The 24548-nt window shown below is 41.3% G+C and overlaps 1 pseudogene; it reads right to left on the bottom strand.

Annotated features, from left to right (window-relative positions):
* Positions 1–11437: 11437 nt before the first annotated feature.
* LOC138096879 (zinc finger protein 420-like) lies at positions 11438–17772 on the bottom strand (annotated as a pseudogene).
* Positions 17773–24548: the final 6776 nt, after the last annotated feature.

Here is a 24548-nt window from a genome sequence, read left to right as displayed (position 1 = left end):
GAGATCAAAAGGAGGGGAGCCCTAAAGGAAAAACAAAATAACCCTCAGAATAAAAAAATGTTACAACCAAGGTGAAAATAAGGAATTCATCCCCAAAATATGCAAACAACACATGCTGTTCAATTAAAAAAAGTGGTGGAGGGCAAAGATCTAAATGGATATTTCTCCCCAGAAGACATCCAGGTGGCTATAAAGCCCATGAAAAGGTGCTCACATTGCTAATTATTAAAGAAATTAAAATCAAAACTACAAGAACATATCACCTCACCCAGCTCAGAGTGGCCTATCTCCTGAGGTTTACTAACAAAATGGCAGAGAGGACGTGGAGACACAGGAAGTCTCGTACAATGATGCTGGCAATGTAAGCTGTTAACAGTCAGGATGGACAGGGAGGAGCTTCCTTAAACAAGGGGAAAGGGAAAGAATTTATGTCTCTCCCTAACTGTTTACAGAAGAAAAAATCCAAATAGCTTGAAGAGTTAAATGGACGGAAGATTACTCTAATCCTCTTGAGGAAAATATAGGCAAACACACTTTGACATGAATCACAAGTTCTTTTTGAATCTATGCTTAGAATAATTAAAACTAAAACAAAACTTTAAAAAGGCACCTCATCACCTAAAAAGCTTTTGCACTGCAAGGGCAACCTAAAGGAAAAAAAAAGACAACCCTCAGAATGGGAAAATAAATGTTTGCAACAGATGTTTAAAATAATGAATTCATCTCCCAACATGCAAACTGCTCACGCAGCTCATGATAAAGCTGCAAAACAAAACAAAACAAAACAAACAAACAAAAAAAAACCCCTATCAATCCAATAGAAAAACCGCAAAGATCTAAATGGATGTGTCTCCAAGGAAGGCATCCAGATGGCCATAAAACACATGAAAAGATGCTCAGGACCACTTTTAGAGAAATCGAATCAAAACTGCAATGAGGTATCACCTCACACCTCACAGAATATCCATCTTCCAAAAGGTCTACAAAGGAATCCTCTGTGTCCTACAAAGGTTAATTGCTGCTGAGGGCGAGGGTCACAGAGAATCCTCCTATACTGTGGGCAGGAATGTAATTGAGTCGGTGCAGCCACAAGGAAAAGAGTATGGAAATTCCTTAAAACACTAAATACAGACATACCACTTGAACTGGCAAGTCCACTCCTTGACTTCAGTTCAGTTCAGTCGCACAGTGGTGTCCTACTCTTTGTGACCACATGAATCACAGCACGCCAGGCCTCCCTGTCCATCACCATCTCCTGGAGTTCACTCAGACTCATGTTCATCAAGTCCGTAATGCCATCCAGTCATCTCATCTCGTCCCCTTCTGCTCCTGCCCCCAATCCTTCCCAGCATCAGAGTCTTTTCCAGTGAGTCAACTCTTCGCATGAGGTAGCCAAAGTACTGGAGTTTCAGCTTTAGCATCATTCCTTCCAAAGAAATCCTAGGGCTGCTCTCCTTCTGAATGGATTGGTTGGATCTCCTTGCAGTCCAATGGACTCTCAAGAGTCTTCTCCAACACCACAGTTCAAAAGCATCAATTCTTCAGCGCTCAGCCTTCTTCACAGTCCAACTCTCACATCCACACATTAAAATGATAGTTGCACCTCAATTTTCAGGGCAGTGCTATTGACAATATCTAAGACAGAGCATCAACCGAAGTTCCATCTATAGAGAAGTGAAGAGTCACCTGTCCATCTAACAACTGGCATACACTCAGCCATCCAAAAGAATGAATGAATGACATTTTCAGGAGCATGGGTGGACTGAGAATTTATCATACTCAGTGAAGTCAGAGATGAAAGAAGAAGTATCACTTAGAGGGGGAATCTATACATTTATACGGATTAGTTAGTTAGTTAGTTAGTTAAGTTGCTCAGTCATGTCCGACTCTTTGTGACCCCATGGACTATAGCCCACCAGACTCCTCCATCCATGGGATTCTCCAGGCAAGAATACTGATTAACTAACTATAAACAGAAACAGACTCACAGACTTAGAAACCCAACTTATGACTTAAAAAAAAAAATGTAGTGGCAGGGAGACACTGAGAGGTTGCGGTTAACAAAAACACACCATTTATTACCATATAGATAATGCCAGTCGACCTACCAAATAGCACAGGGAAGTCGACTGGATACGCAGAATAGATATACATCTGTGTATAACTGAATCATGTTCTCGTAAACCTAAAACAAACAAAACAGAAATCAACTCTACTCCGATAGAAAATAAAAGTTAACCAAAAAAGAAAAAAAGAGAAAGAGAGATACCAAGGGAACATTTCATGCAAAGATGGGCACAAGAAAGGACAGAAACAGTATGGACCTAACAAAAGCAGAAGATAGTAAGGAGAGGTGGTGAAAATACACAGACGAACTATACTGAGTTTCCCCTGTGGCTCAGCTGGTAAAGAATCCGCCTGCAATGCCTGAATTCGCCTTCGTTCGAACCCTAGAAAGGTTGGGAAGATCCCCTGGAGAAGGGAAAGGCTACCCACTCCAGTATTCTGGCCTCGAGAATTCGACCGACTGCATAGTCCATGGGGTCACAAAGCGTTGGACACGACTATTAAGGAGAGGTGGTGAAAATACACAGATGAACTATACTAAAAAGATCTTATCACACCAGATAATCCCGATGGTGTGACCACTCACCTGGAGCCAGAAATCCTGGAGTGAGAAGTCAAGTGGGTCTTAGGAAGCATCACTATAAAAAGAGCTAGTAGAGATGATGGAATGCCAGCTGAGCTGTTTTATTTTATTTATTTATTTGTTTAATTTTTTTATTTTTTTTAAAATTTTAAAATCTTTAATTCTTACATGTGTTCCCAAACATGAACCCCCCTCCCCTCCCTCCCCATAACATCTCAGTGGGTCATCCCCATGCACCAACCCCAAGCAAGCTGTATCCTGCGTCAGACATGGACTGGCAATTCAATTCTTACATGATAGTATACATGATAGAATGTCATTCTCCAAAATCATCCCACCCTCTCCCTCTCCCTCTGAGTCCAAAAGTCCGTTATACACAGCTGTGTCTTTTTCTCCTGTCTTAGATACAGGGTCGTCATTGCCATCTTTCTAAATTCCATATATATGTGTTAGTATACTATATTGGTGTTTTTCTTTCTGGCTTACTTCACTCTGTATAATCGGCTCCAGTTTCATCCATCTCATCAGAACTGATTCAAATGAATTCTTTTTAATGGCTGAGTAATACTCCATTGTGTAAAATAGCTGAGCTATTTTAAATTACAAAGGATGATGCTGTTAAAGTGCTTCATTCAATATGCCAGCAAATTTGGAAAACTCAGCAGTGTCTACAGGTTGGAAAAGGTTAGTTTTCATTCCAATCCCAAAGAAGATCAATGCCAAAGAATGTTCAAACTTCTGCACAATTGCACTCATTTTACATGCCAGCAAGGTAATGCTCAAAATCCTTCAAGCTAGGCTTCAACAGTATGTGAATTGAGAACGTCCAGATGTACAATCTGGATTTAGAAAAGGCAGATGAACGAGAGATTAAATTGCCAACATCCACTGGATCACAGAAAAAGTAAGAGAATTCCAGAAAACATCTACTTCTGCTTCATTGACTATGCAAAAGGCTTTGTGTGGATCACAACAAACTGTGGGAAATTCTTCAAGAGATGGGACTACCAGACCACCTGACCTGCCTCCTGAGAAATCTGTATGCAGGTCAGGAAGCAACAGAACTGGATATGGAACATGAACTGGTTCCAAATTGGGAAAGGAGGACATCAAGCCTGTATATTGTCCTCTGCTTATTGAACTTTCATGCAGATAACATCATGCAAAATGCCAGATTGGATGAAGCTCAACCTGGAATCAAGACTGCCAGGAGAAATATCAATAATCTCAGATATGCAAATGACACCACCCTGATGTCAGAAAGCAAAGAGGAACTAAAGAGCCTCTTGGTGAAAGTGAAAGAGGAGAGTGAAAAAGCTGGCTTAATACTCAAAATTCAAAAAACTAAGATCATGACATCCAGTCCCTTCTCTTCATGGCAAATAAAAGGGGAAACGATGGTAACAGGGAGAGACTTTATTTCCTTGGACTCCAAAATCAATGCAGAGGGTTACTGCAGCCATGAAATTAAAAGATGCTTGCTCCTTGGAAGATAAGCAATGAAAAACCTAGACAGCGTGTTAAAAAGCAGAGACATTACTTTGCCAACAAAAGTCCATCTGGTCAAATCTATGGTTGTTCCAGTAGTTATGTATGGATGTAAGAGACGGACCATAAAGAAGGCTGAGTGCCAAAGAATTGATGCTTTTGAAGTGTGGTGCTAGAGAAAACTCTTGAGAGTTCCCTTGGACAGCAAGGAGATCAAGCCAGTCCACCCTAAAGAAAATCAGTCCTGAATATTCACTGGGAGGACTAATGCCAAAGCTGATACTCCAATACTTTGGCCACTTGATGGGAAGAGCCAACTCATTGGAAAAGACCCTGATGCTGGGAAAGATTGAGGAAAGGAGGAGACGGGGGCGACAGAGGATGAGATGCTTTGTTGGCATCATCAACTCAATGGACATGAGTTTGAGCAAGTTCTGGGAGTTGGTGATGGACAGGGAAGCCTGACATGCTGCAGTCCATGGGGTCACAAAGAGTCGGACAGGACTGAGCGACTGAACAACATTGTGGTCTCGGGAGAGAGGAAGGCATTGTAGAATGTGAAAAGAGTCCAGGACGTGACTTCCCAAAAGAGTTTATAGAAAGCACATTTACTGTAGTAGGCAATAGTTAAAACCCAGATCCTGAGATCTCCATCAGAATAACATTCAGTCAAAAATAAGGGTGGACCTCTGTCTTTATGAGGAAGGCAGCATGATTTTATACCAGTAAACTGAGAGAGTGACCTCTAGTCTAGAGCGAAGGAGGCAGAGAGCTCAAGAAAGAGGAAGGTTAGAATCATGTGAGTCATCAGGAAGCTTTCTGTCTATTCTCACCAACTCCCATTTATTCCTCAAAAGCAGAGATTGTAAACTCTATTGTAGGACACAGAGGATTCCAGAAGGCAAGCTACAAATGAAGGAAACAATATCCCAAGGGTAGATAAGGGATTCTGGAAGGCAGCTGTCCTCACCCGAGAAGGCCAGGTTCCCATAGTTCTCTAACATCACATCCCTGTACAATTCCCGCTGACCGAGGTCCAGGTACTCCCACTCCTCTTGAAAGGTTGTTGCTGAACCACAGAAGACACCAGGATTCTTGGCCTCTGAAGGAGAAGAATTCCATTCGTGGCCAGAGACGAGGCTTGATCACTCAGAGCCTTTGTGTAATAGAGTTTTATTAAAGTATAAAAGAGATAGCGAAAGCTTCTGACATAGACATCAGAAGGGGGCAGAAAGAGTGCCCACTCACTAGCGTTAGCAAAGGAGTTATATACCTTTAATTAGTTATCCCAATGAAACAAAAGAATGTCTGGAGGTTGTAAAGATCTTACTAGACCCACTCTCATAATTTACATTTTAAGATAACAGGATTAGCCAGAAGATTTTCAGGAAGGAGGAACTGTCCTCAAGCAGGATACGTTATTATTGTATAATCCCTAGTACAGAGTTTAAACTGAGTTGTGTAATTGACTAAGACTAAATATATTCTTTGCAGCCAAAGATGGAGAAGCTCTATACTGTCAAAAAAAAAAAAAAAAAAACAAGACCAGGAGCTGACTGTGGCTCAGATCATGAACCCCTTATTACCAAATTCAGACTCAATTTGAAGAAAGTAGGGAAAATCGCTAGACCATTCAGGTATGACCTAAATCAAATCCCTTATGATTTTACAGTGGAAGTGAGAAATAGATTTAAGGGCCTAGATCTGATAGATAGAGTGCCAGATGAACTATGGAATGAGGTTCGTGACATTGTACAGGAGACAGGGATCAAGACCCTCCCCATGGAAAAGAAATGCAAAAAAGCAAAATGGCTGTTTGGGAAGGTCTTACAAATACCTCTGAAAAGAAGAGAGGGGAAAAGCAAACGAGAAAAGGAACGATATAAGCATCTGAATGCAGAGCTCCAGAGAATAGCAAGAAGAGATAAGAAAGCCTTCTTCAGCAATCAATGCAAAGAAAAAAGAGGAAAAGAACAGAATGGGAAAGACGAGAGATCTCCTCAAGAATATTAGAGATACCAAGGGAACATTTCATGCAAAGATGGGCTTGATAAAGGACAGAAATGATCTGGACCTAACAGAAGCAGAAGATATTAAGAAGAGCTGGCAAGAATACACAGAAGAACTGTACAAAAAAGATTTTCATGACCCAGATAATCATGATGGTGTGATCACTCATGTAGAGCCAGACATCCTGGAATGTGAAGTCAAGTGGGCCTTAGAAAGCATCACTATGAACAAAGCTAGTGGAGGCGATGGAATTCCAGTTTGGCTGTTTCAAATCCTGAAAGATGATGCTGTGAAAGTGCTGCACTCAATATGCCAGCAAATTTGGAAAACTCAACAGTGGCCACAGGACTGGAAAAGGTCAGTTTTCATTCCAATCCCAAAGAAAGGCAATGCCAAAGAATTCTCAAACTACCGCACAGTTGCACTCATCTCACACGTTAGTAAAGTAACACTCAAAATTCTGCAGGCCAGGCTTCAGAAATACGTGAACCGTGAACTTCCTGATGTTCAAGCTGGTTTTAGAAAAGGCAGAGGAACCAGAGATCAAATTGCCAACCTCTGCTGGATCATGGAAAAAGCAAGAGAGTTCCAGAAAAACATCTATTTCTGCTTTATTGACTATGCCAAAGCCTTTGACTGTGTGGATCACAATAAACTGTGGAAAATTCTGAAAGAGATGGGAATAGCAGACCACCCGACCTGTCTCTTGAGAAATCCATGTGCAGGTCAGGAACCAACAGTTAGAACTGGACTTGGAACAACAGACTGGTTCCAAATAGGATATTGTCACCCTGCTTATTTAACTTCTATGCAGAGTACATCATGAAAAACGCTGGGCTGAAAGAAACACAAGCTGGAGTCAAGATTGCCAGGAGAAATATCAAACACCTCAGATATGCAGATGATACCACCCTTATGGCAGAAAGTGAAGCGGAACTAAAAAGCCTCTGGATGAAAGTGAAAGAGGAGAGTGAAAAAGTTGGCTTAAAGCTCGACATTCAGAAAACGAAGATCATGGCATCTGGTCCCATCACTTCATGGGAAATAGATGGGGAAACAGTGGAAACAGTGTCAGACTTTATTTTTAGGGGCTCCAAAATCACTGCAGATGGTGGCTGCAGCCATGAAATTAAAAGACAATTATTCTTTGGAAGAAAAGTTACGACCAACCTAGATAGTATATTCAAAAGCAGAGACATTACTTTGCCGACTAAGGTCCGTCTAGTCAAGGCTATGGTTTTTCCTGTGGTCATGTATGGATGTGAGAGTTGGACTGTGAAGAAGACGGAGTGCTGAAGAATTGATGCTTTTGAACTGTGGTTTTGGAGAAGACTCTTGAGAGTCCTTTGGACTGCAAGGAGATCCAGCAAGTCCATTCTGAAGGAGATCAGCCCTGAGATTTCTTTGGAAGGAATGATGCTAAAGCTGAAACTCCAGTACTCTGGCCACCTCAGCGAAGAGTTGACTCATTGGAAAAGACTCTGATGCTGGGAGGGATTAGGGCAGGAGGAGAAAGGGACGACAGAAGATGAGATGGCTGGATGGCATCAGACTCGATGGACGTGAGTCTTAGTGAACTCCAGGAGTTGGTGATGGAGAGGGAGGTCTGGTGTGCTACAATTCATGTGGTCGCAAAGAGTCGGACGTGACTGAGTGACTGAACTGAACTGAACTGAACTGAAAGAATGTAGACAAAAAGTTTGTCCTTTGCTTCTTCTTGAGAATTCCAGACCCCTCTCTCCTTGGGGACCCTCGGACTTCTTATCAACCTGCCTAGGAACTGACTCTCTCACTCTTGAGTGAACTCTATGGCCACATCCCAGAATGTCAGCTGCCCCTGAAATACAACGGACAGATGCCATGTGACTGTGGGAAGACTTCCTAATGTGACCCAAGTTGAAAATAGAAAGTACAGAGAGCTAGTTTTTCAATGAGAAGAGTGTCTGTAGGTATAGAATAAGATTCTTTTTTACATAGTAATATGCTCTAGGGCATTTCTAACCTGAAGAAAACAGGATGACATATGATTCACAAAGCCACTTGGGTTTCCCTGGTAGCTCAGATGGTAAAGCATCTGTCTGCAATGCAGGTGACCTGGATTCAATCCCTAGGTTGGGAAGATCCCCTGGAGAAGGGAATGGCAACCCACTCCAGTATTCTTGCCTGGGGAATCTTATGGAGAGAGGAACCTGGCAGGCTATAGTCCATGGGGTCAGAAAGAATGGGACGTGACTGAGTGACTAGGAGTCATTCATTCATCTGGGAGAAAAATTATTAACTGTGATCAACAGAGGCATATTTAGTTTTGAGGGTTTTCCTTGTGTTGCACAGGATAAATATCAGTCAAAGCAGGAATATTTTTAAAAAGCATATTGTGATTCAAGAGTTCTAGAGTGGGGCCACAGTTTTTCATCTTGAACAAGCTTAGTTTGAACTAAATCTCTAGTTGATAAATGGCCATTGTGAATAGCACGGAGGTAAAAGAGCCATGGCAAACAGCCCCGGCATCCAGTCCCATCACTTCAGGGCAAATAGACGGGGGAACAAGGGAAACAGTGAGAGACTTGATTGTTTTGGGCTCCAAAGTCACTGCAGATGGTGACTGCAGCCATGAAATTAAAAGATGCTTGCTCCTTGGAAGAAACACTATGACCAACTTAGACAGCATATTAAAAAGCAGAGACATTACTTTGCCGACAAATTTCCATCTAATCAAAGCTATGGTTTTTCCATAGCTTTGGATGTGAGAGCTGGAGTATAGAGAAAACTGAGCACCAAAGAATTGATGGTTTTGAACTGTGGTGTTGGAGAAGACTCTTCAGAGTCCCTTGAACTGCAAGAAGAGTCAACCAGTCCATCCTAAAGGAAATCAGTCCTGAATATTCAATGGAAGGACTGATGCTGAAGCTGAAACTCCAATACATTGGCCACCTGATGCAAAGAACTGACTCATTGGAAAAGAGCTTGATGCTGGGAAAGACTGAAGGCAGGAGGAGAAGGGGATAACAAAGGTTGAGATAGTTGGATGGTGTCACGGACTCAATGGATACATGGTTGAGTAAGCTCTGGGAGTTGGTGATTGTCAGATGTGCTGCAGTCCATGGGGTTACAAAGAGTTGGACAGAACTGAGCGACTGAACTGAACTGAAAAGAGCCAGGTATGAATTCATAGTTATTATTGAGCTTTATGCGCATTACAGATTTTACAGGTTTAATCGATTAGTAAGCAGAGAAAACAATCCTTTTGATCATTTCTGAACTATATAACCTTCTAACATTTTTTTACTTTGTAATCTTGAATTAGCCACATAAATAATTTTAGATTAAAAAATATTGCTGTTCAAAATTATTTGGAATATTTGATCAAATATTCAGAAAATGTAGAGCTTGGGATTTTCTTCAACGGATCTGAGCTCGATTTTATGTAAAAAGAATTAAGTCAACACAGAGACCTGACTGAGCGACTGAATTGAACTGAACGCAGAGACCACTCTAATGGATGTTTTACCAGTTGAGGTAACTGGCAAAAATATCAAAAACAGTAAAACAGTCATATACTGTTAACATTTTCATGCACACAGACATACATTAGTTGGGAAAAAAATGATTCATGTTTATAAAATTAGGAATAGATTTCTGTGCTTAAACTTTATAATTTATTTGTGGCAATATTCTGTATTTTTAAAATACACTAGGGTGCAAAAACACATAAAGACAAAAATTAGAGCTCTTGGTTCTGAATCTTTTATTCCTTTGAAAATCTCTGTCATTTGTGTTGCATTCTATTTTAGATTTACCAGTTAAACATACATAAGCAATTACATTCTTATAAATATTGTAGAAAATACAAAGATGTGATAAGAATTCTGTCTGGAAAATGAGTGCGGAGTATATTACTAACGGAAATGATCAGACCTGGGCTTGAGTGATGAAAACCTCCATTCCCAAAATGCAAGAACTGTATTAAACACAGGTGAGTGTTCATTTTCCAAAGCAAAGGGTACTAAGAAGACGCAGCTTGCTACATTAATTTCGGCAGCTTATACACATCCCTCACTAAATCTTTCAAAAATCCTTATTAAAGTCAAAAAGCAGGAACATCACAGTTTCCAATATCACAATATCACAGAAGCACCTGAACCAGGGAATGTGAGGTGTAGTGGGATAAATGTTGGCAGTGATCTAAATCCTGAAAAATCAGTTTTATACAAAATTCACTTCTTATATAACTTCCATGTTCTGTATCCTAAGACTACACTTAAGAGTGAGTCCTTCCTACCAATATAGACAAAGGTCTCTCATATTTTTCTCCTTCTATTCTCCAAACTTCCTGTGGAATTCTGGACCACTGAGGTAATTCTACTCATTAGGACAATTTCCTAATCCTGTTCTAAACGTCTCAAGTGGCATATATATGTAAATTCATTCCTAATTTCCCCTACTTCTCAAGGTCCCAAGACTGTATTTAGTATTTTACTTAAAAAGCATTTTAAGTATTTTACTTAGAGAGCAAGTGACATAACTATTGAAAATACACATCTTACTATATGTGGAATTACTCCCTGAACACTTACCTCATGGTGACCTATGGGGATGTTTGACATGAATGACTAACACCTCCATTTAGATGTACATGTTACATTCCTGTGTCCTTAATCTTCTAATGGAGACTAAATATAAATGATTTCTCCCTAGGATAGAAGGCCTTGTCTCACCTTTGAGATAGCAATCATCAAAAACATAACTTTGCCTACACACTAGAAATGAAACACAGCAGCATGGTGTAATTTCAGAGTTGAATGACATTTATTTTGGTTTTCAAATAATCACAAATTATGTCAATATAAACAAAGATATATTGCTAATAATTGTACATTTCTAAATACCAACCTTCATCTTGTGATCCATAATAACATATCAATTTTCTGTTTTAACTATGGATTACTATCTACAATAGTTCTCCTGAAGAGGAATTTCAAAAAACAGGATTGATGAAATGGTTTCTATTGTACGGGCTTCCCTTGATAGCTCAGTTGGTAAAGAATCTGCCTCCCACTCCAGTATCCCAGCCTGGAGAATTCCATGGACACAGTCCACGTGGTTGCAAAGAGGTGGACACGACTGAGCGACTTTCACTTTTTCTAGTGTGCAATTTCTGGTATTTATTTATATTTAATTTTTATTAAATACTTTTCTACATTTTTTTTAATGTCACTCCTTCTCTTTCTTAAATAGATGGTCTTATATTTTCTTAAGTGTGTGTTTAGGACAAACCTCTTCCATCACTTATTAATAGGGTTTCTCTCCCGTACGTGCTCTCTGGTATCTAATAAGGTGAGAGCTCTGATTAAAGCCTTTGGCACTTTCCTTACATTTGTAAGGTTTTTCCTCCAGTATGAATTCTCTGATGTTGAGTAAGATGTGAGTGCTTGATGAAGGCTATTCCACATTCTTTACATTTGTAAGGTTTCTCTCCAGTAGGAATTCGCTGGTGTTGAATAAGACTTGAGTGGTGACTGAAGGCTTTTCTGCATTCTTTCCATTTATAAGGTTATTCTCCAGTATTAATTCTCTGATGGTAAGTAAGACCTGAGTGCTTACTAAAGTCTTTGCCACAATCCTTACATTTATAAGGCCTCTCCCCAGTATGAATTTGCTTGTGTTGAGTAAGAGTTGAGTTCTGAGTAAAGGATTTCCCACATTCTGTACATTTATAAGGTTTCTCTCCAGTATGAGTTCTCTGGTGGCAAGTAAGACCTGAGCACTGGTTAAATTCTTTGCCACAATCCTAACATTTATAAGGCTTCTCTCCAGCATGAATTCGCTGGTGTTGAGTAAGAGTTGCGTAGTGACTGAAGGCTTTTCCACATTCTTTACATTTATAAGGCTTCTCTCCAGTATGAATTTGCTGGTGTTGAGTAAGAGTTGCGTAGTGACTGAAGGCTTTTCCACATTCTTTACATTTATAAGGCTTCTTTCCAGTTTGAATTCACTGGTGTTGAGTAAGAGTTGAGTTCTGACTAAAGGATTTCCCACATTCTGTACATTTATAAGGTTTCTCTCCAGTAAGAATTCTCTGATGGTAAGACAGACCTGAGCACTGGTGAAATTCTTTGCCACAATCCTTACATTTATAAGGCTTCTCTCCAGTATGAATTTGCTGGTGTTGAGTAAGAGTTGAGTTCTGACTAAAGGATTTCCCACATTCTGTACATTTATAAGGCTTCTCTCCAGTATGAATTCTCTGATGGTAAGTAAGACCTGAGCACTGGTTAAATTCTTTGCCACAATCCTTACATTTGTAAGGTTTCTCTCCATTATGAATTCTCTGGTGGTAGTAAGACCTGAGCACTTCTTAAATTCTTTGCCACAATCCTTACATTTATAAGGCTTCTCTCCAGTATGAATTCGCTGGTGTTCAGTAAGATGTGACTTCTGATTAAAGGCTTTGCCACACTTTGTACATTTATAATGCTTCTCCCCCGTGTGACTTCTCTGATGTTGACTAAGGTTTGAGTAACACATAAATGCTTTTCCACATTCTTTACGTTCATAAGGTTTCTTGCCAGTGTGGATTTGCTGATCTTGACTAAGCTCTGAATTCTGCTTAGAGGTGTTGCCACACTCTGTATATTTGGAAGGTTTCCATCCTGAATGAATTTTCCTGTGTCTACTTAGACTGGATGAGTTAGTAAAGGCTTTCTCACATTCATACACTTATAACTTTTTTGTGGATTATAAATACTCTGCTGTTGAGTGAGATTTGAAGACTGATTAGAAACATCACCATATTCACAATTGTAAGTCTTCTCTCCAGTATGTGTACTCTCATTTAGTGGAAGACCTGATGTTTGATAAAAGATATTACTCCATGCACTATTTTTAGACTCTTTGTCTGAAGATTGAGGTCCCGGATGTTTCAAAGGGTTAAAGTCTTGTGTAGTTTTACACCCAGTTTCATTGCATGAATGGCTTCTCACTCCATCATAAATATTCTTGTAATCACTTGGGGTAGAGCTCTTACTTAAGGCCTGACTTGTGTTATTACACGTGAGAAGTTGTTCCGTATTAACTGTATCATGATGTGTATTGAACAATGATGGTGGGATTAACTCTCTTCCATTATTATCAACATTACACATTTTGGAACAGAGAGAATCTGTCTGTTGGTGGAAGAATAATGACCCCTTGCTCACAGATCTCTCAAACTGGTTATATTGTGAGTTTTCCCCATCATTTTTCAATTTCTGGTTTTCAGACGTGCTTGAATGTATGTGTAATAGAAGCCTGTGTTCAGAGTGGTTTGCAAGAATATTTGCAATAGAGACTGGATGACTTTCCAGATTTTCCACATTTCTCTTCAGAGAACGTGTATGTTTCAAAAACGGATTTAAGCCTTTGCTTGAAGAGATACACTTCTCTGCAGATGTTGATAACTGAAATGGGTGTGTTCTGCAGTTTGACTGACATTGCTCATTTCCTTGGGCAGTAATGTCCACATTGTGTGAAACTGTCTTGGTTTCTTTCTGTCCATATAAACATCTTCTAGGTCTTTCACATACCCCCATATATTCCCGGACTTTCATTAAATGTTCGTTTCCAAGGTGAGACCTTTCATATATTCCTAGGTTTGCTTTTTGGATTAAATTTTCTAATCTTGCATTCTTTGACATCAAACCACGGATGTTGTGAGAAGACACAGCTGAAAGATACCAAATGAAAGTTTTCTTATCTACTATTCTTATCTACTGGGTCTGGTGTGAGCTCAACTGGGACAGAAGGGGAGGCTCATTCTCTGTGGGAAGAGAACACGGCATCAGTCTGTGGCAGCAGGACAGAGTGAGACCTGTACACAGGGTACTGATCCCAGTCCTGCCTACCTAGCCTGAGAAGGTGTCCACTGCAGCAGACAAAGGCTGGGTGCTGAAAAGTGGGGTCTGGAGAGCAGACTCAGGCCGAGGACTGCTGTGGGCTGTGAGGAGACATCCTGAGGGGATGGGGTGAGGGAGGAGCTCTATAAACAAGAATGCCTGTGGAGGAAGCCTGAATCACCAGAGAGCAGAGCGCCGTTGTTGAGTGATGCCCAAAGGGAAGATCCACCACTGCAGCCCCTTTCCCCCTGTGCTGGCCCCTTCTCCCCAAGCACTAGGAAGGGCCACCACATGGGTGGGCTATATTGAGCTCCAGCCACAGCCTTCCCCCATGCACCTTCTCCACAATCAGCAGACTCCTGCACTCTGTGGGTAGCTGAAAGCTCAGCTGATCCCCAAGGTTAAGGAAGAAAACCTGAAGTCTCTCCTCACAGTTGCAAAAACCATGCTTTTACACCTGCAACTGGCTTTGTCAACTCAGCCCCTGCAGAGCATCTGAGTGGACAACAGGGCTCCCCCAGCCATGGGAGGTGTAGGTTTAACAGCTGTAGACTTTGTGGAGATGTATACTAGGGGGTGGGGCCAGGCCAGAGTCTGAGCTGCCCCCATAGCACCAGAGCAGGTCCAGCTCCATGAATGTAATTCTGGGACCTGAGTTCACGGGATTTATGCTGGTGTTCTAGTGAAAACAACATCTGAGGAGGCAGACCTCTCTGCTTTCACAAACAGTGGATGTAAATCCCTAAAAGTGAAAGCTGCTGGCACCAGAGCAATGTGCCACCATGCCCATGGTTGAAAGGGGGCCAAGGGCAGTGCCAACATGGGGTCACGTGAGACTCACACAGTGCATGAGCACACCCCAAGGTGAACAATCCCAGAGGAGCAATCCTTAGTGGCTTCTCTCCCAGTAGGTGTCCTCCAATCCTAACTGCCTTGACCACAGACCAGAATCACAGTGAAGAAACGGATCTGGGGGTCTTCTCCACCAACCAGGGAGCAGACCCTACACCTGACAGGGCAGAGACAACCATAGAGCCGAGGGGACACTCCCCTCAATATCCAGGGGAGGTTGGGTCACAATAACAGCAATCAAAGCCAAGATCAAGGGGGTAAGGGTACAAGCCTGTGGAACAACCACCCCCCCTAGGGGGAAGACAACAGACCAAGAGGAGCTAGGATCCTGCAGCCTGCAGAACAGACCACAAACCCACAAAATGTGACAAAATGAGAGGACAAAGAAGTATGGTGTAGAGGAAAGAGCAAAACAAAAAGCTACAAGAACCACTAAATGAAGGAGAGACCGGCAGTCTAATGATGACTCTTCCACTTAAGTCATCTTAAATGCCAATGCCACTAGGTGCCCTCTAATTCTTTAACCCACTTTATATTTTAGCGTGTTCTATATGAGGTTTCAATACAAAAATCATAAATGATACTGACATAGGTCTAATCAGAAAGCAAGGACATGTAGGACAAAGTCTGGGGAAGCTGATAACAAGATTCATTAAATAAAGAAGCAGTTCTTGAGAAATTAAGAAAAGAGACTTTAAAAATATGGTGTGAACACTATCAATGCTCTGTGGAGATCGAATTGGGAAGGAAATCTTAAAAAGAGTAGATATCTACACGTAAAATGGATTCTCTTTGCAGTACAACATTGTAAACAGGTTATACTCCAATAAGAACGTTTTAAAAAGATTCTATTATCTAAGCATTATAATAGTTTGAAACAATTAAAAATATGGTGGAAAATGTTTTAAGCTCTTAAGCCAATTTATTTGAAAATTCTTTGAGTTAATTGAATATGCTTAAGTCTTTTAGCATTGAGGAATTGGGGCAGATACACTTAACATTTCATATGAGTTCGTATGAAAAAAACAGAAACTTTGAAACAACCCTGAGATTGGCATTCTTTCTCTTTAGGGAGGTTTTGGTTCATGCAGTGAAGAAATTACGTGAATTTAAAATCTATAAGATCATATTTTAAGCTTCCAGTGTTTTAGAAATTATAAGTCAGAAAAAAAAAAAAATCCACTCTGTCCCCAATATTCCTAGAACTTTGGCAGTATGTCTACAATTCTGCTCACACACGGCCATCTAGAGGTAGAAACTTTAATAGGAGCGTCTTAGAGTTTTTCAGAAATGTCCAGTTTTCCTAGGGCGCCAACACACACCCCTCACCCCGACCCCCCGCCCACTGGAGAAATTGAATAGTAGTAGATTCATGCAGGTTGTCACAGGCCAAGAGAGGGATTTCAGTTCTCACTGTGATTGAGAAAAGTAATCACTGGAGATGAATTCAGGAATAATTTAAAGAGACAGAATGGAGCAGGTGATATCCGCCTATGACAGCAACAGAAAGAAACCCAGACTTCTCTAAAAATCATTTCCGTTGAAGCAGATCTTCCCAAACCACATGACAAAGGATGAACTCCTCACTAATCTTTGGACCTGTCGTTGACTCATCGGCTCCATCCATTCATACATACCTGTGTATATGGCTGGCATCTCCAGTCTCCTTACATCCCAGGGATTTTTTATTTGCAGAAAGGTGACCAGATCTGGCTTAGAGACCACAAGACCTGCTATCAGGAAAATGAATATTCATTTTATGAGAGATTCATCAGTTTCCAATCTAATATATATTCAAGTGAGAAGAGAAGGCACATGTGCTAAGCCACTCCAGTCCTGTCTGACTCTTTGCCACCCTATGGACTGTAGCCCACCAGGCTCCTCTGTCCATGGGAGTGTCCAGGCAAAAGTACTGAGTGGGTTGCCATGTCCTCCTCCAGGAATTCTTCCCAACCCAGGGATCAAACACACTTCTTTTACGTCTCCTGCATTGGCAGGCAGGTTCTTTATGACTAGTGCCACCTGGGAAGCCCAGAGAAGGCATGGTAGAATGTTAATACAGCCTAGAACTAAAGTATTTGGGGACATAATTTCCCAAGCTGTATTAAAATTCCCTGGTGGCTCAGCTGGTAAAGAAGCCACCTGCACTGTGGGAAACCTGTATTTGATTCCTGGGTTGGGAAGATCCTCTGGAAAGGGAACTGCTACCCACTCCAGTATTCTGCCCTGGAGAATACCATGGACTATTCCATAGGGTCACAAAGAGTCAGACATGACCATAATTTTGCCCATTACATTATTACTATTAACATTCTAGAGAAGTCATGGTTGAATGTTAATATAGCCTAGAAAGTTATATCCCCAAATACTTCATCGAAGCACTTTTATAACTAGAAAATACATAAAGAAAAGATCTTGAGATTCTAGTCAAGTACTACTAAGGCCAAAGTAAGTAAGTAGGAGATATCTGATTTATAAAGGAGAGTGGCACCCTTTTATACCACAGAACCTACAGAATTAGCACTAACCTAGAAGAAGGAGGCAGGTTCCACCAAGGAAAAGTTAGAATCATAGTGAATCATCATGAGGTCTTCTTTCTCAACTCATAAATATCCATTTTCCCATAGAAAGCAGGGATCTGAAAATATTATAAGGAGCAGAAGATTCTAGGAGACATTCTAGAAATGCAGAAACCAAAACCCGTAGGTAGAGAGGGGATTCTGGAAGGCAGTTATCCTCACCCAAGGAGGCCAGGTTCCTGTAGTTCTCTAACATCACGTCCCTGTACAATTCTCGCTGACTGAAGTCCAGGCATTCCCACTCCTCTTGAGTGAAGTCTATGGCCACATCTTGGAATGTCAGCCATCCCGGAAATACAAAGTACAGGTGCCATGTGGTCATGGGAAGACTTCCTAATGTGACCCAAGAGGAAACCAGCAAGAGAAATGGCTTTGATTTAGAAGAATGTCTGGTGTTACACAGGAATATAATTTTTACACTATAATATATTCTACCAGATTTTTAACGCCAAGAAAAGAGGATGAGATACGATCCATCAACCACTACAGAAATTATTCTGATTTGGAAGAGAAATTACAATCAGATTAAAATTGGCATATTTATTTTTGAGTGTTGTACTCAGTTGACAGATGACAAACTGTCTATCATAAAAAACAGGAAATATTTTTAAAAAGCACTTCCTGATACAAATATCCTGGAGTGGGCTCAGTGTGCCACATTTTTAACAAGCTTATTTGAACTAATAATGTTGAAAATTCTGCTCTATGAGTGACAATGTTTGAACAGCAACGAAGAAGAATAGTAAAGAAAGAATTCACAGTTAACTTTGAACTTTAAGTCCTTTACAGATTTTACAGGTCTGATAGGATAGTAACCTCGGTGACAGGAATCATTTTAATGATCTGGTATATACTATTTTCTGACAGTTTTCAGAGACTTGAATGTATAACAGAAATAATTTAAAATCAATAATGTTGCTGTAGCATCTTTTGGCAAATATTTTAACAAACATCCTTTAAATGACAGCTTAAGGGACGGGGGAGCCTGGTGGGTTGCCGTCTATGGGGTCGCAGAGTCGGACACGTCTGGAGCGACTTAGCAGCAGTAGCAACTTTTACTTCAGTTTGTGACTCTAGACTTTAATCAAACAAAGACAAACGCACAGAGCTAACTCTAATGAAAATTTATAGAAATTTCTGTATTTGTAAATAATACTAAAAACAAGAAAAGTGTTAGTCACTCGGTCGTGTGCAACCCCAGGGACTGTAGCCTACCAGGCTTCTCTGTCCATGGGATTCTCAAGGCATGAATACTGCAGTGGGTAGCTATTCCCTGCTTCAAAGAATCTTCAAAGAAGAAAAGGAAAGAAAATCTATCAAATGATGTTAACATGTTCATGCATACGGACATACACTAAAATCAGGAGTGTATACATATTAAGAGAAAAATGGTCTTGGCAATAAAATCAGGATACTTTTTAACTGATTGAAAATGTACATAAATATTTGAGGATGATATTGTTAGGTAGGTAGATTAGGGAAAAGGAGTCCAAAATAGCGGTGGCTAAAAGACAAGGAAGGTCTGAGGAAGGTCTGAGGACCAGAATGGAGACTTCAGGTAGAACAAACAACACTCCTGGCTAAATCCAGTTTGCACAGGGCAGGCCCAGGTCGAGGAAAAAACATATAAAAGGAGGAGCCAAAGCGCTTTCTCTCTCTCCCTCTTTCTCTCCCGCGTGTATGCGTGAGCTCTTCTCTTTTTCTCCCTCCCCCACGCACTCCTCCACGCTCTTCTCTTCGAGTCTTTGGGTTGGTATGCCCTCACACTTCGAGGATGGATTCTTCTGCTATTGTCTAAATAAAATAGAGCTCTAACACTGATTTGCCTAAGAGCTATAACACAGTTTGTCCAAGACCCAAGAGCTGTGATGCGCCGAGGGCTTTAATATTCATCGCTCCAAATATTTGTTGTGAGGAGACAAAGAACCGAGGAACATACACTCGTGTGACAATATTATTCAAAATTTTTTAAATAGACTAGGGTGCAGACATACACAATGATTAAGAAAATAGACACCTCTGGTTCTGAATTTTTTAATTTCCTGAAAAATTTACCATTTGCATGGAACTATATTTTAAAATTTAACACAGTTGAACATAGATTCACAGTAATATGATTCTTGTAAACATTTTGGAAAATACAGAAATGTGATGAGACTCTATCTGTGATGTGAGCATGGAGTGTACTGGAAATGATCAGACCTGGGCTTGAGTGGTGAAAATCCCCTCTCCCAAATCCCAGCATCTCTACTAAACACGCAGGAGTGTTGTCAACTACAAATCGGCACTTGCCAAGAGCATCGCCAGCGACTGAACAAGACCTTTTAGAACTAACACCCCAAAAAGATGTCCTCTTCATTATAGGGGACTGGAATGCAAAAGTAGGAAGTCAAGAAACACCTGCAGTAACAGGCAAATTTGGCCTTGGAAAGCAGAATGAAGCAGGGCAAAAACTAATAGAGTTTTGCCAAAAAAATGCACTGGTCATAGCAAACACCCACTTCCAACAACACAAGAGAAGACTCTACACATGGACATCACCAGATGGTCAACACTGAAATCAGATTGATTATATTCTTTGCAGCCAAAGATGGAGAAGCTCTATACAGTCAGCAAAAACAAGAACAGCAGCTGACTGTGGCTCAGATCATGAACTCCTTATTACCAAATTTAGACTTAAATTGAACAAAACAGGGAAAACCACTAGACCATTCAGGTATGATCTAAATCAAATCCTTTATGATTCTACAGTGGAAGTGAGAAATAGATTTAAGGTCTTAGATCTGATAGAGTGCCTGATGAACTATGGAATAAGGTTCGTGACATTGTACAGGAGACAAGGATCAAGACAATCCCCATGGAAAAGAAATGCAAAAAACCAAAATGGCTGTCTGGGGAAGACTTACAAATAGCTGTGAAAAGAAGAGAAGCGAGAAGCAAAGAAGAAAAGGAAAGATATAAGCATCTGAATGCAGAATTCCAAAGAATAGCAAGAAGAGATAAGAAAGCCTTCTTCAGAGATCAATGCAAAGAAATAGAGGGAAACAACAGAATGGGAAAGACTAGAGATCTCTTCAAGAAAATCAGAGATACCAAGGGAACATTTCATGCAAAGATGGGCTTGATAAAGGACAGAAATGGTCTGGACCTAACAGAAGCAGAAGATGTTAAGAAGAGGTGGCAAGAATCAACAGAAGAACTGTACAAAAAATATCTTCATGACCCGGATAATCACGATGGTGTGATCACTCATCTAGAGCCAGACATCCTGGAATGTGAAGTCAAGTGGGCCTTAGAAAGCATCACTATGAACAAAGCTAGTGGAGATGATGGAATTCCAATTGAGCTGTTTCAAATCCTGAAAGATGATGCTGTGAAAGTGCTGCACTCAATATGCCAGCAAATTTAGAAAACTCAACAGTGGCCACAGAACTGGAAAAGGTCAGTTTTCACTCCAATCCCAAAGAAAGGCAATGCCGAAGAATGCTCAAACTACCTCACAATTGCACTCATCTCACATGCTAGTAAAGTAATGCTCAAAATTCTCCAAGCCAGGCTTCAGCAATACGCGAACCGTGAATTTCCAGATGTTCAAGCTGGTTTTAGAAAAGGCAGAGGAACCAGAGATCAAATTGCCAACATCCGCTGGATCATGGAAAAAGCTAGAGAGTTCCAGAAAAACAATTATTTCTGCTTTATTGACTGCTAAAGCCTTTGACTATGTGGATCATAATACACTGTGGGAAATTCTGAAAGGGATGGGAATAGCAGACCACCTGACCTGCCTCTTGAGAAATCTATATGCAGGTCAGGAAGCAACAGTTAGAACTGGACATGGAACAACAGACCAGTTCCAAATAGGAAAAGGAGTATGTCAAGGCTGTATATTGTAACCCTGCTTCTTTATCTTATATGCAGAGTACATCATGAGAAACGCTGGACTGAAGAAACACAAGCTAGAATTAAGATTGCCGGGAGGAATATCAACAACATCAGATATGCAGATGACACCACTCTTATGGCAGAAAGTGAAGAACTAAAAAGCCTCCTGATGAAAGTGAAAGAGGAGAGTGAAAAAGTTTGCTTAAGCTCAACATTCAGAAAACGAAGATCATGGCATCTGGTCCCATGACTTCATGGGAAACAGATGGGGAAACAGTGGAAATTGTGTCAGACTTTATTTTTTGGGACTCCAAAATCCCTGGAGATGGAGACTGCATCCATGAAATTAAAAGACGCTTACTCCTTGGAAGAAAAGTTATGACCAAACTAGATAGCATATTCAAAAGCACAGATATTACTTTGCCAACTAAGGTCCATCTAGTCAAGGCTATGGTTTTTCCAGTAGTCATGTATGGATGTGAGAGTTGGACTGTGAAGAAGGCTGAGTGCCGAGAAATTGATGCGTTTGAACTGTGGTGTTGGAGAAGACTCTTGAGAGTCCCTTGGACTGCAAGGAGATCCAACCAGTCCATTCTGAAGAAGATCAGCCCTGAGATTTCTTTGGAAGGAATGATGCTAAAGCTGAAACTCCAGTACTTTGGCCACCTCATGCAAAGAGTTGACTCATTGGAAAAGACTCTGATGCTGGGAGGGATTGGGGGCAAGGGGAGAATGGGACGACAGAGGATGAGATGGCTGGATGGCATCACTGACTCAATGGACATGAGTCTAAGTGAACTCCTGGAGTTGGTGATGGACAGGGAGGTCTGGCGTGCTGTGATTCATGGGGTTGCAAAGAGTCAGACACGACTGAGCAACTGAACTGAACTGAATAACAAGGGCGTTTGCGATCTGCCTCTGGGGAGAATGAACCCTATGGTGCTGCAACTGACTTCAATCCCCTCGAAGGAGTTCAGGGTGGATTGTAGCACTCTGCTCCAGGGAATCTGGGGGAACAGGTCTTTAGAGTCAGATATTCTCAGGAACTGCTTTCATGATCCCAATCCTTGCATCTCTTCATATCTAGAAAAGCACTAAACCACTAAATGATGACTTCAGTTCCTCATGCCTGGCAGGAAACCTTTTGTAAAGTAAGTGCTTGATTGCACTGAACTCCCCCTTCACCAAAGTCACGTACTGACCTTCCCCCACTGGCTCTTTGGAGCAGTTCCTCAGAGTTCTCTGAGATGCTGTCTCCTGGGCTGCTGTCCTCATTTTGCCCCAAATAAAACTTAATTCACATCTCTCAAATTGTGCATCTGTTTTAGCTGACAGTGTTTATTTTTCAAAGCAAAGAGTAACTAAGAAGATACGGCATTTCCTCATTAACTGTGATAGGCATATCCATCACTTTTTCTTTCCAAGATCCTTGTTCAAGACAAAAAGAAAAAAATGAATTTCATAGCGTGGAAATCTCAGAGAAGCACCTGAACCAGTGAACATCAGAGGTCACGGGTAAGAGTGCACAGAAAAATGCATTATCACTGCCTGGCATCTTGGCAATATTAGGAAAACCATGATCTCAATCTATCATGAAAAATGTCAGCTTTCTGCAAATTCCACCTCCTATATACCTCCCGTGATCTGTAGCTTAATAGTCCACTTAATTAGTATATTTTTCTCATTGGTATAGAGGATTGTCTCTGCTACTTTAACTTCTGAAAAATTCTGGAATGCTGAGTTCATTCTATTAACAAGGGCATTTTCTCACTCCTGTTCTAGAGAGCAGAATTGCATCCACACGTAAATTCATCACGGCATTTCCCCGACTTCTCTAAGATCCTAACACTGAACCACATCCCAGTGGGAATCTCAGATACCAGGGCCTCCCTGTATTGATCTCTCACAAAGGGAATGTATTGAACATTGAAAGTCACTATTTCATGTTGAGAATTCATTATGCTCTATAGAAAGCCAGGGTACACACAATGGAGAAAAGGCTCTGGAATATGAGGGAGATGAAACCTGAAGAGCTGGTTTTCACTATTTAAAATTTAAAAAAAAAAGGGGGGGGGTGAATGAGAAGGTGATAACAAGCACTCCAGGCAGAAAACTTAGAAGCAGAGAACTAAAGGTTTGCAGATTCTCAGTCCAGGCATGTCAGGAGGAAAAGCAGACACAGCCCCACACCCGGGACACGACAATTACCTGAGAAGCTGCCATTTCCTCCTCTTCTTCCTCCTGCACTGCATCTTCTGGGGGATATGACGTCTCAAATTCACAGCTGCATGTTGAGAAAATACCTTCAAAGACATCCATACAGCCGTTTAACCTGCAACTGTTGCAGTGAAAAAGAAGAAAACGTTTTCTTGTTTCTCTCACCCTTTTCGGAGCTCTTGTCTGACTTTCTGTGTTCCTGATCTGTAGTGGGTAATCAAAACTAAACTGATATGCTAATCACATCCTGCTGGTCCACTCTATTTGCAGATCATCTGGGCTAGTTCATCTCCTTCCTTTTTGCACTACAGAGAGCAGGCCGCAGAACAATTCACCAGACACAATGGACCCTACTTCTGGGCTACTTGACCCAGCCTAGGAGGGTTTTGAAAAAATGCAAGAGACCTGCATTCAGGAGCCCTGAGGGAAACCTCACATTTGGCACATCTGAGACCTCAGGAAGGGAGGATTTAGGGTGGGCACTTCTAGAAGCAAAGCTCAACCTGATTCCCTGGTGAGGGGCTCTTTCTAGGATGTGTGTGGTGTCCTTGGCCTGGGTCTGCGCCCTGGGGGAGGGGAGGGGAGAGGTGACTGTTTGGTAGGAATCACCTGGGGGTCTTGGGTTCCTGCCAGGCTTTATTTGCAGACTTCTTCCCAAAGATCTCCCGTGTCCTTAGTTTTTTTCACCCCTCTCTGCAGCCTGGGGACACACGTTTTCACAAAATGATTTGCATGGTGACCACCTCTCTGCAGGTGTGGCACCTCCAACTTCAGAGACCAGGAGCCTGGAGGTGTTTCCATCACAGCTTTCTTTGAAAATAAACCGAGGGCAGCAGGCGGCCTGGCGAGCTGCAGTCCATGGTGTCGCAAAGAGTAGAAAGGACTGAGCAGCTGAACTGAACTGACCTGAGCAGGACACGCTAGATTAACAAGTGTGTGTGGGCAGAGACAAATGCCTTTGAAAATGATGCCCTAAATGCTATCTGATGACCAACCAAG

This window comes from Capricornis sumatraensis, chromosome 20, assembly GCF_032405125.1.
Source record: "Capricornis sumatraensis isolate serow.1 chromosome 20, serow.2, whole genome shotgun sequence".
NCBI lineage: Eukaryota > Metazoa > Chordata > Mammalia > Artiodactyla > Bovidae > Capricornis > Capricornis sumatraensis.
Note: the sequence above shows the minus strand (reverse complement) of the source record. Positions and strands in the feature narration are given on the sequence as shown.